We start from the raw sequence: 13,472 nt of genomic DNA on the forward strand, positions 1-13,472 counted from the left end.
AATGAATAATACTCTCTTGCTGGGAATGTAAGTGCCTACCACGAAGTAAATGCTAAAATACATCTTTAAAAAAAAAGTGCGGGGGGAGCAGACAAACTCCTTTCATCAGTATTACCTTAGAGAAACAATTAAGAAGATGAGATCTGTAGGAGGTTGCGCTTCAAAGACAGTGGTGGTTATTTTTTGGCTTGTCAGTGTGGGAACAAATCCCTGGAGAAGTCAGTAGATTCTGGGGTGTGTATAATATTTGCAGAAGGAGGAAGGATCAAGGAAGTGAGGAAATTCAATGTGAATTCTGGGGAAGGCTGTTAAGTGGAGTTTCTGTAGAATGCTTTCCTTTGCAAGGGAGACGCTGGTCTTCCACCTTTAAAGGGAAGGCATAAGCCTCACTGTTCAGTAGGGTGCAGGTGAAGTCGCTTTGAATTAGCAGTGAGTTGGGCTCCCATTAATGATGGCTCCCACGGGCATGGGACCATCAGGGTGTCCAAAGCGGGGCACCTTAACAAGACATAACACGGGCTTTTAAACCGAGCTCTTGCTGTTAGGTCACATCTCAAGGATTTCCTGTGTAAATAGACACCGACAGAAATAAATTTTTGAAATGAATTTTCAAATTATCTGCACAGGAAGATTAAAGCTCTGGGCAGTGATTTTTCACTGAACTCATGATTGAGTTCAGTTAAAATTAAGTGGAGAAAATGTGCCCTAAAAATGAAGAACAGTCGTTGAAGTTGGACCTTCCAGCGAGGTGGTGCTAGCTTGGTCTATTTTGGGGTATGGAGGAGCTCTTCTCTTCTATTAGACTTCTTATTGGGGCAGCCCTGGTGAGGGGCCATCCCTTCCGCCCACTGCAAGGCGCATGGAGTCTCCAGGGCTCCCCGAGGACCAGCTGCAGAGCCACGTGCACACGGGAGGTGCCGCCAGGGTGCGCCAGTGAGCAGCCGCCCTCCCCACCACCACCGCAAACTAGGGGAAGGAAAATGCGTGTGGAATCCGCTGTCTGTCACTCCAAGTCATCTCCAGGGCTTAAAGAAAGCGAAGTCACTGACTTCAGCTGCTGACTTCAATGACACAGATATAGAAAGTCTTAGTGAGATTTCCTCCTTATTCAAAATGGGGCCATATGCACTCCTTTTATAAGATGCATGACTGCAAGGATTTTAATTTGCTAAATGAGGGGCTGCTCACAATATGAGAATCATTTCAGTGCCCGTTATGAAAATAAAATAATAATCGGGTGGGTTAAGTAAGATGGTAGGACATTCTGAATTTTAACGTTGCCTACACTTTTATGTGCAAAACTTTATAACACGTGTACTCACAAATACATATAATTGTTAGGTAAAAGTGAAATGTGCTTTTTTGAATACCAGTGTAGGACAGTTGTATTCAATGTCTGTGCATAGATGGTAGGTACGGTGTGTGTGGCACATGTGTGTATGTACACACGTGTGTGTCTCCACAGATGGAACCTGATATTTTCAGGGTAGTAGGCCAACTCTGTGAAATGTTAAATGAAACATTAACATAAAACATTAAAATGCATGGAAATAAAACTTTATGATGTATATAGGAATTATGTATTGAACTTTTCCTAAATCACAAGGTAGTTTCCTTGGGTCATGCAGAGGCTTTTAGTTACACAATCAAATTATTAGAATTCTTTAATTTGCTTGTGAGTGTCCATCGGATAACACTTTTAAATTAATAAAGTCAATGACTAAAATGACAACATAAAATAAAGACCATTATTAACTTTGGCTAAACATTATGATGATGACTTGGCTGATTTAAAAAAAAAATTAAATTTGCAAAATCCAAATGTAAAGTAAATCATGTTTTAGGTCTTCTGGGCAATGATTTCCAACTATTAAAGTGGACAGTTCAAGGAAATATACAGACAGCACAGTTTTAAAAAGTGTGTTTTATAAACAGCTGCAAGATAAATGTAATTCAAGTCATTGTCTTTATTTATGTTCTAAAGATAGCTCATTAATATGGCATTAGTACTTCTTAGTTACAAATTGCACTTGTGTACATATGTGTATACTCTGAAAAAATGGTATGTGTGTTCCTCTGGACACTTTGATAGAAATTTGTTATTCTGTCTGTCTTATGGGTTATCTAGTATCACTTGAGATGAGTCTAAGGAAGCAATCAAAAAAATCCAGGATGAAATCTTAAATGATGATTATAGGCTAAAGTCTATAAATACAGTATTATTTCATATGTAACACGGCAAAAGAGGATTAATGGTCCAAGAAACAAAAAATGCTATTAATAAGATTATTAATAATGATAAGATTACCAAATATAGTTAGGTATTGGATCAAATACAAGTCACTTCTGAAAAATTCCTCCACGTTTATTTTAGGAAACTTTCATGAAGAAAAGTGACATTTGACTTGCTCTTTGCTTTTATTTTAATTTATGCCATTTTAGAAAGGCAGTTTTAAATCAAGAGTATAGGTACATAATTTCATTTCCTAAAGGGCTTGCATATTCTGTTCAAATTTACTCCAAAAAAAGGAAATACACAAAATAGCTCAGTCATCAAAACCATAAACTACATTGCCTATTAACCAAACTAGATGTTCATTTTTGATCGAATGATGAGAAGGTTTTCATTATTGATTAATCCAATTTGAAAAATGCATCTATTTAGATCCAAACTCCAGACTCTGCAGGGGCCTTGGGGGAGGAGACAGGAAGGACGATGGTGTCTCTGCGAGGAGACTAGGGCCCCGAGAGAAGGCTCTAAGACTGTGAGAATGAGGGTGTGAGATAAAAATAGAAATGAGCCCTTCCACTGAGATATTCAGCTGAGATTTGAATGTTACTAGATCACGTGTAAGATCTGGAATTCTTGTTCTAGAATCTGAATGCAGGAGTCTGTCAGCTCTCATGGGGGATAAAGATTCTCTTTACCTGTACTCACCTGGACGTTGAGTGAGGACTCGGGAAGGTGTGATAGGAAGGTAGCAGTGCCTGCCACTTGTCAACAGCTTATGTCATCCCATCTCTTATTTTAAGGTTTCTTAAACCTTTATTCTTCTCAGAGGATCTTCAAAACACACCGTTAGATATATTTCCCCTCATTTTGTAGATTAAAAGGAACACCTGAGGTGAAGAGTAGTGACACTTCTCTAGTTTAGATCGCCTATGGCCTACATAAACCCAGTGACTAACACCTTCATATTTATGACCTCAGTCCCTGGGCATCCAAATGACTCCACCAGATGCCACCAGTGGACAAGCAGTTCTTGCTTCCGGATCTATAGCAAGTGTTGCACAGTTGCCCACGTCTATGGTCTGATGTGGCTGGTGGCTGTCACCTCTCCAGTTTCCATCTGACCTCCTGAGCTACAGGGTCCCCTGCACTCTCACAATCACTCCTCACCATCAATTTTGATTTCTGAAGCCCTTGGGGTCAGACTTGGCTTTCCACCTGTAGCTACCCTAAGTCCCTTTCTGCTGTCACCTGATCACAGGACTTCAAGAACCTTCAGGTCGTCACCTACCACCTTTATATTTCCCGGCCAGAAGTCCCTGAACAGTCTATCCCTGGTCTTTCTCATGCTGGGAAAGGCAATTCCAGATTCTAATTCAAGAAACTTGGAGTTTTGTTGACTTCTGTTTTTCTCTTAAATGGTTCTTCACAGTTTTCACCTTTATTGTTTGTTTTAACATCAAAATGTGTCCATTATCTAGCTGCTTCTCGCTGACCCCACCAGTGGTTCAAGCTGCCATGATCTTCCCTGGTTACCAAGTGAAATTTTACCGATTTTCTTTCTTTTTTTAAAAATTTTTTTATTTGTTTTAATTAGTTATACATGACAGTACAGTGACCTTGACTTATCATAGATTTCAATCCGATGGGGTATAATTTCTCATTTTTATGAGTGCACAGGTTGCAGAATCACATTGGTCATGCAGTCACCATTATACCCACAGCAATAATAATCATAATGTCTACTTCATTCTACTGGCCTTCCTTTCCCCCCTCCCCGCCCCTCCCCTCCCATCACGTCTTTCTACCCACTCTAAGCTTTTCCTTGCTCTTCCTTTGGCCAATCCTGATACGCAACCTATCTGTCAGGTACTTAAGACTGGAGTGATTCCTCGAAAGAACTAGCGCCACTGCTCTGTGCAAAGCCCTCCGATGGTCCCATCTCATTCACAGTGAGCTTGTGACAACGGCCACCACGGGTATTCCAAACAATGGGTTCCCAGCACCTCTCTGCCCTCCTGCTCAACCACCCTCCCTGTGCATTGATGTGTCACACCACCAAGGCCTCCTGGGCACACCTGAGACCCCTTGATCCACTCCCAGCCCAGCTCCTGTGCCCTCCCCGACACCTTCATCCAGATATCCATGGGACTCCTGCCTCCTTCCCTTCAGGTCTCCCACCAGAGCCACCTGACCTGAAAGGACGTCCTGAGCTTCCTCTGTCACCATGAAAGCTCTCCTGCTGTGTCTTCACAGTCCTCCTTATTTTTAATACATAATGTGTGATATTCTTGATATTTATTTGTGTGCCGATTTTTTCTCTGTAAATTCTGAAGTATGATATAAGCAAAGTTCCTCTCTCCCCACTTCTCTTCTCTTTTCACCCAGGCCCGTTAATTATTCCCGACCCGTATTATAAATGCAGTAAATAGTGCTTCCATAAATTTTGAAGAAAGATCCTTTAGACCTCTATGTTTTAAACGTTTTATTTGCAGCTTGTACCCTCTGAGTTTCTTTATCTTACGTAATACTGAACACAAGTTAACCAGTTGCTTGGAAGTGTTGTGTGGTTATGTGGTGGAAAATCCCGTGTCGTTTGGGGTGGATATATAATTAGACAATTTTTGACTCGTCATGACCTCTGTCAGAGAATTTCAGCTGCAGGTTCTGAAGATGGCTCTCCTTTCCTCCCTAACACCCACCCGTGCCGTGTATTCTATTCTCCTGCAGGCTCCAAGTCCTACGCTCATCAAAAGCACACACCTAGAGGATTTTCAAATTCCATATGTGTAACTCCAAGAACTCTGACTCTCTTCTTCGCATCTTTGCAGTGCCCTGAGTGAGTGAAGCTGCTGTCAGGCCTCACATTTTGCCTGCATGTATAAGTAATTTCACCACTGTGCACACACCATACGTGGGTCGCTCTGCCTTTCTTGATGTACAGTTGTGATGAAGTATTACTTTCTATATCCATAGAGAAATGGATTGGAAAGGGCTCTGGGACAAATGTCAGAACCCAGCATTCACTTCCATTCATATATTTGTTCAACAAATATTCATTAAGTGGATGCTCAGGGCAAGGACACTTTCTCATCTTTGCAAATAAGATAAGATTCTGCCATCAAGGAGCTTTCAGAACAAAAGAAGACAAGTGTTAGTACCCTGAGTGAGTGTCAAATAGCAGCAGGTATTTGATCTGGTGAACAGGCTCACATTCCCGAGCCTGTCAGCGCCAGAGCTGGCGTCTCTAGGATCAGCACATTCACGTGCTGAGCAGAGGCAGGTTCTCCAGCAGAAGTGGGTGCAGAAGGTTTCAGAGAGGGGAGGTCATGCTAGGACGAGGACACTGCAGATGACGCTAGGGAGGGAAGGCTGCAGAAAGGGCATCACGGGTCACATGTGCCGGGGCAGCGAGGGGCATTCCAAACATCTTCAGTCGATGAGTGACACAACCGTATTCACCATGGAAGCAACAATCCTTCCAGAAATAGACTGAGAGAATAAAAGTTCTACAGTGTGCCTGATAGGCGACGATAGCTCTATCATGTGTGAAAAACGAAGGGGGTCTGATCTCAGGAAGCAGATGGATTTGGGACAAGCCACAGAGGCAGACAGGTCAGATCTTAGCAAGAGACTAAATACCAGGGAGGGAGGGAAACTGGAGGGGAATAAACAGATGACAGGTCCTGTGGGGCTGAAGGGGGCAGGGGAAACTAGGGGTGGTGCCTAATGGCACCAGGGCTCTTTATGGGATGGGGAAAGAGTTCTGCGTTTGGACGGTGATGGTGGCTGGGGTGGAAAACACTGAACTGTACTCATTAGAGAGGAATTCCAACGTCTGTTCATCTCAGTAAAGCCTCTCTCCCTCAGGAAGTCCCAAGGCTCTTAGACTCTGAGTGACTGCTGAGCACATTTGCTGGAGACCTCAACTTGAGCAGGCGTGGAAGAGAGGTGGCTCTGAGTGCCCAGGGCTCCAATTCCCGCTCAACGGCCAAGCCCTGGCTCAAACCCAGGGTGAAGCTTCTGAGTGCTGCCCTCTTCCAAGCCTGTTTGCATGCAAACAAAAGGCCTCCAAGTACATAAAACTAATGAAATTCTTACACTAATGATGAATTCTAGTTACTTAACTATTAAATTTTTGCATTTTCCAAGTTGGTCTATGTCAGTTAGGGAAACACAAAGTTAAATAAAACTGTTTATACTATTGCATAAGCAATACCCTTGCATTTATTAGTATTCTGAACTTCCAAAGGCTGGTTTGAATTCTGGTATAAGTCAGAAAACTCGTCTGTTGGTGGATATGTCTGGGGAATTGATTAGGCTACTACACGGATGGATATGAACAGTCATAGTTACCGTTGTGGTTAGTGCTTCAGAGTCAAGCATGATAACGAATGAAGCCTGTTTCTTTGGCGCTAAGCCTCCTGCAGAGGCTGTTTGGAAGGGAGGCTTGTGACGTGCAGATTCGGGAAGAGCCACCCACGTCCCTGTGATCTGCCTGCTCCCTTGGCCGGTAACTGACTTGCGCGGCAGACTGGGAAGGCAGGGTGACCCTGGAGCAGCAGAGTGCTGACTGAGGCAGCTGGGAGCAGAAGGATGGCATTGTGCTGAGCAGATGAGAATCGGAAATAAAAGGAGTGGGTGAGAACAGTAGCATCCATATTCAGATCTGTTAATTTCCTTAGGGAAGGGCGGGAGTCCATTCCCACAGATGCTCTGGGCAATAAAAGATCCAACCAGAGGCCTGTGCCGTGACCCTGGGGATGTTCAGGTAAACATAAGCACCGGTCCAGAAATGCTAGTTCTGGTAGGTTGCCATGTTGGGCACTGCTTAAAGTTTCCAGGTGGCTGCAGTCCCCGCTGTCCCCCACCCCCAGTGCTATATATAGTAGACACCATGCTTATTTGGTTGGAAAAATATGATTTGTAAACCCAAACCTCGCCTCTGTTAGATAAGCACTGTGTGGACTGTTTTTCTTCTCTGGTGGTTACAAAGCTGAAGCATTTCACAGGACACAGCAGGCCTCACCCTAGATCGCCCTTCTCAAACGCAGCATGGTGTCGCCCCTCTGCCTGTCCGGAGATGCACAGGTGTTTCCAGAGAGCAGCTTCCTCCACCTCAGCTTTGAACTTCCTCGTTGTGCACCCAGAAAATGGCTGGCTGGACGTGGGAGTTGTGCTAGGGCTCTCCATCACATCACAGTCTGGGCCAAGGGCCCCCTTCCCATCTCCAGAGCTCCCCTGCTCCTGTTTTGGTCTTTCACAGATACTCACAGGAGACGTTTAATATGCAAGCTCAAGGTACTTCAGTAGGTGCTGCAAAAACTGGAAATGATACTCTGGAGGAGTAGATCAAACATGCACCTGCGGTAGCCAGTGTGGTGGCCTTAAGGCTCAGGCAGAGGCACCTGGGTTCCCAGGAAGGGGACCTCCTGGTTGGGACACAGGCATGTGTTGTGCAGATGGGCAGCGACTTTAGCTGGGCCTTCAACCATGGTGACTTCTGGATGTGGAGGAGTCCATGGAGACATCTTACCTCTTCCCGTTGTATTCATAGTTTCTTTCTAATTTTGTTCTAATCTGTCCACATACACTGTCAGGGAGGATCATGTGAACACAGGAGAGCTAGGCTTCTTGAGGTGCTGCTCTCCACAGGGTGGAGATTGTAAGGAGCTGTTAACTTCTAAGCCTCAGAGGTGGCTCCTGCGGGTAGAAGCACCAGGCCATAAGTAGGATTTTCTTCTGGGGTGACCTTCTCCAATGCCGTGGTGAGCCGTATCCCCCAGATCAGGCGGGTGTGCAAGCTCCACATGTTCGTTATCTTCTTTGCCCCTCCGCCTCTCCCTCTTATGAATCACTAATGCCAAGTTCAACAGAGGCAGCAGGGCACATGTGTGTCTCCTGTCCCAACTTGAGAGCATTGATAGTGAAATCCTGGCGCAGGGCGTGAGGACCTAGGACGCACTCGGCGGCTGCTGAATACAGAAGAAAGCTGCTCCTCGCCAGTGTTCACATCTGCTCCCTCATTGGTTTCCTGTATATTTTTCTAACTTAAGTGCCTAACCCTGAAGATCCGCTCCAGTTCTGCATTTCTAATATTCTAGGGGTAAGACTTTAAGCATCACGTAAAGCGTGGAGTTAGGAGGTACACAACTTTTCTGCTTTGAAGATGTTTCTTAGTAATCTCTAAGCCTAGTTATTGTTTTTGCACACAGCCGTTGTTAACTTGTGGCTTCAGTGCTACCTTCAGGAATAAGGCGTGACGGATGGGCAGAAGCACAGGCAGGTTCCAGGTATCTACAGAGTGTTCGAGAAGTCTTGGGTCCCGTCCTCTCCCGCTCACCAGACCTCGGCAGATGCTGCTGACCACCTGAGCGAGGACAGCGCTGGGGGTGCTCCCCTTCAGCAAAGACCTGCAAGCTCTGTGCCAAAAACGGCTTCTGCGCTGCTGCCTGCGGTGCGAACTGTAGGTGGTACTCGATGCCCCTTTTCAGGAAGCCTTTTCTCAAATTATCCATTGCATCTGGAAAGATGTGAAAGGTTAACAAAAAGTAGTTCAGATGGTAAAAATCACTGAAATTGGGCTGTATTTCAAATTGTAGCAATTGCAAAAGCAAAATGGAACAATGAAAAAAATGTGTCAAATTCAAGCCAAAGTCAAATATGAAAGTCTGTCACAGGATGCCGGCCCTTAGTGTTCCATGGAGTCCCTCTATTGGAAGGTTCACACTGACACCAAGTCTCCTTTCACTCCCTTCCTTCCCTCAGTTCCCGTCACCTCTTTACTGCTAGATAGCTTTCCTAGGTCATCAGTACTGCCAGTTCTGGGAAGGCCCGGCTGGTGACTTCAGAGTGTTATGACTCTAATAGAGTGTGAGCCACCTGGAGACAGGTTAGGTGCTCATGGAAATCCCCTCTTTTGCTCAGGCTTTTCTACTAGGTCTCCCTATCCACTGAAGGGAGAGCAAAGACATTCAGAACAGTAATATCCATTGCGTCATCAATACCTTTTCATTAACATCTCCCAAGAGTACGCAGGCATAGGAAGCAATACGAAGTTCACGTTAAGCTCATAGTCTGGGGTTATCTAGCTTTCATCCTGAAGTTGAGGCTCTGAAGCATTATAGGACTAGCATCTTACACCCCTCAGTTGTGTTTTCGTGTAGCATTCACAGGTTTACCTTTGGACTGTCTCATCCACGTGGCCACTGCCTGTTGTTCTTAAGAGGATCTAATGACCTGTCCACCCTGTCCCACTTGTCTCCCCTCATTCTGTCTTGATGGCACTGACATGGACTAGGGTCTTGCTGCATGTTTAGAAGAGAAAAGGCAGAAAAATTGCAGTTTCTGCCATCAGGAACCCTGTGGTTCCCCGACCTGCATCTTTGGAACAGAATGGTCCCAGAGCAGAAAGGCCTGTGATTATGTTTTCAGTATTTTAAAGAAACTCAAGGAAGATGATCCACTGGTCAGTAACCAAAGGCTGCATCAGCAAATGGAAATATGACATTTATTTTTCACTAGATTCATAATTGATGCAACTTACACTATCTGTTTTTGCAAAAAGAAGATTGTTCCTACCTGTGTTCAGTTAAAATGGCGATGATGCTCATTAGCTGAAATGCGTTGTGCATAAGCGTAAGTTCTTCACAACAGCATTCTTGTAATGGTGGGAATAATTGATAGAAACTGTCAGTGGTGACAAGGTAGAGCCCAGGAGCTCACTGCAAACTTCCAGTTCAGAGGTCTTGCTTCTCATCAGCCTAGCCAATGGATTCCATATCGGGACATTTGTTTACACCCTAATGTTTTTGTGGTGATGGTGACCAGTAAATGTTAGGTGCTCCATAAAGTGTGTGTGTCACTTGTAGCTCCATGTTTACTCACCACGCCAGCCTACCAGGTGCAGCAGTCCTGTGTGTGAAGACTCTGGCCTGACAGCAGCTTATTAGCTAGTGCTGAGAGACCACAGAGTCCACACAGCATACACCAGAACGGGAGTCTCACCCGCCATCAGAGTGACCTCAGAGATATGGGATGCATCACTCAGGAGGTGTAGCTTCTTCAATAATGTAATTCTGTGTTTTGACTTATATGACATTACATTTGGAATATTTCTTCATATATTGTTTCTCTGGGAATTTTATTTGAAAGTTATTCCACCACCAATTTTTTTTTTTTTTTGGTACTAGGGATAGAACCCAGGTAGACTTTACCACTGAGCCACATCCCCAGCCCTTTGTCTTTCTCGTTCTGAGGCAGGGTCTCACTAAGTTGCAGAGGCTGATCTTGACTTTGGGATCCTCCTGCTTCATTGTCCAGAATCGCTGGGATCTCAGGTGTGTCCCACCATGCCCGGCTGAATACCTTATCACTGCACCTTAATCCAACATTGGCTGGCTGACTCATCCTGTGAGTCCTGGCACTTGACTTGCTAAGCCTCCTGCACTGTGCAGAGAGACAGGGACACAAGTAGAAGGAGCTGTGTTCTTTGCACTTCAGAGGGTTATAATCATGTGGCCAGCAGAGAAGCACCAGGTTGTATCCGGATTGAAGCAAAGCTTCCTCCTCAACTGGGCTGTACCACAGTGTGACATTTTAGTGGGGCCCTCACCACCTTCTAAACACTATTTGATATTTTATTGTTTAATTATGTTTCAGAATGATCATGTAACTGATGTTACTATCCCAATTCAATAAGGAAGCTGAGGCTTAGAGAAGTTAATATCTTGTCTAACTCACAGTGATAACTGGCCGTGTGGTCAAATGAAAATGTGGTTTGCATCTGCAGCATTCTGAGGCACCGTCATCTTGCTGAGTGACCCCATATTCACAGCTCTGAAGAAACCAAAGCATCGGTGGCCTGAGGGCAGGAAATCCATTCTGACAGGGGGGGGGTTAATTTGTAATAACTCATTGTGGGTCATTTCATGGGTTATGAAGTTTTCCCCACACATTCTCCCTCCAGCCTCATTAGTATCATGTGGACTGTTAGCATCACCTTCACCTTAAGGTGCTGTTGGTGAGGCTCAGAGAGGCGGCTGACTTGCTCAGGTTGCCAGGGAGTCGGGCAGGGCTGGGCATGAGCTTAGGTCTTTGGTGCATACTTTGTGCATACTGTAAAAGAGGAAGGACCATCAGAGGTGGCAGAGAAAACACAAGCTGTGACCAGGGACAAATGGGAAGCCATGGGTGGGGTGAGCGAGCTGCTCAACCGCCCTGAGACCCACAGCTGTGGTATCTCCTTGGGTTCCAGGTAGTGGTGAGCTGAGTCTCCCCAAGAATGGGTGGGGCGCACTGAGGAGCAAAGCAGCCGCTGTAGAGCCAGGAGCTGCATGGGCTAGCAGGACGGAGCACCCAGCGCCACAGTGCGTGTCCCAACTGCACACACCACAGGAGCGTTAATGAGAGGTGCAGGAGACGGCTTTTTGCCCCCAGATGCCAGTACTAAGCAGGCGACTGTGTGGCGCACTTCCCACCATGCAAAGATCAACCACACTAAGAAAACTTTGAAGATACACATTTAATTAGAGACGTTTAAGCCCATTGTTTGTGGTTTTCCTTGCAATGATCAAAACATTTTTTGAGGGTAGCAGTGTTTGTAAATGATAACTCAATACAAAGATGGCGTGGGGTTTGGATTTTGTGAGAGGAGAGGACTCTGAGTGCTGACGCCACGCAGCCCTGGGTACCAAGGAAGGTGAGGAGGAAGGCTCCTGGCCACGGGGTACTCTACAGAAATCAGCACTCAGCTCACTCTGAGGCTGCGACTTGTGTGTGCTCCTAGTCCCTGTCTGGAAGGAAGAAAAGCACCCCAAAGGGGACGAAGTCACATTATTCCTTAGTATTTAGGGTTGCTCGGTGCTTCTGGAGTTCTGTTCCCAACGTCACTGGCCACTGGTAGCGGAATCAGAGGTGAGACGTGTGTGACACGCGGAGCCGAATCTGCTCTGCTGCGAGGGCGCGCGGTGCCCCTCTTGCTTGCACTAGGTCAGCTCGGGTGTTGCTCATCCTTGTCTCTTCTGGTGGCAGTTAATAAGTGGGTGAATGAACACCTAAATAACGTGGGGTGGAAGTTAGATGCTGTCATTAAAGGGAGGTTGATGTTTTGAGAGAGAATCATGAGTTTCCTTCTTTGGGCTTGATGAGGGAAAGGGGTGCTGTTTTAATGACAGCACCAGCTCTGGAAGGAGCCGTAGCCCTGAAGGAGGGAAACTGAGGCAGCGGCATGAAGGGGAAGGTGGGAATCAGCAGCAGATAGTCAGAAATCTGGTTCCTGGAGGCTGCAATGACACCCAGGTGGAACATTGAGAAAGAACAAATCGTCTGCAGTAATTGCTAGAAAAAATGATTACGAATTGTTTAATTTTTACAAAAATGGTATCTTGTGTACACTAAACAATTTATAATTAATGGAAGCATAAAGCTTAATCGTGGACACCAGGAAGGAGAACTGATGAAGAGCTGGCAGAGGGAGAGCGGCACCCTCAGGTGGAACCCTGTTTTGAGAGAGCGGCAGTCTGTTGAGACTGGGCGTGGGAGGGAGGTTGGCTCACGTGCTGTGGGTTCTAGGTGAGCCATTTTAGAGGAAGGATGTGAGGAAGCCCCCTCAGAGATCAAAGCCCTCTGATCGGAGAGCAATAGATCACAATAAGAACAGATTCATATGCTGATTGCTTATGGATGTAGTCTCAGCATGTACCCCTGCCCACGGTAGGCAGGACGTCAGGGTAAAGTGACAAGCCAGCATGACCTCATCTGTGTAGCCCCTCCATTTGGAGGTTCTCTTGCTTTCTCTCCCTGATTTGGACTGTTTGGTCGCCACAGCACTTATACAGTAGACCACTTATCCACAGCTTCACTTCCCAAGGTTAGTTAATTGACTATAGATATAGTCAATAGAGATAGTCAATTAATGTCTTAGAGTATCCCAGAAATTAATAATTCCGACGTTTTCAATTGCTTGTCCTTCTGAGTAGCAACATGTTATACTGCTTGGCTTTCCGAGTAGCACCAGGAAATCTTGTGCCACCCCCCCAGCTCCATCCTTCTCAGGATGTGAATCATCTCTTTTTGCAGAGTATGCACCATGTATATGCTACCTGCCCGTTAGTCACTTAATAGTCATCTTAGTTTCAGAGGCACTGTCATTGTATGGCAGTGCTGTAGTTCAAGTAACCTTTATTTTTCTTAATGACAGTTCCAAAGAATAATATTGGTGGTGGCAATTTGGATGTGCTAG

The 13,472-nt window shown here is 45.5% G+C and overlaps 1 protein-coding gene across 2 annotated transcripts in view; it reads left to right on the forward strand.

Annotated features, from left to right (window-relative positions):
- Csmd1 (CUB and Sushi multiple domains 1) overlaps positions 1-13,472 on the forward strand; it is a 1,636,907-nt gene that overhangs the window by 120,974 nt on the left and 1,502,461 nt on the right. The gene's annotated exons all lie outside the window — the stretch shown is intronic.

Source organism: Marmota marmota, unplaced genomic scaffold, assembly GCF_001458135.2.
Source record: "Marmota marmota marmota unplaced genomic scaffold, marMar, whole genome shotgun sequence".
In the NCBI taxonomy this organism is placed as follows: Eukaryota; Metazoa; Chordata; class Mammalia; order Rodentia; family Sciuridae; genus Marmota; species Marmota marmota.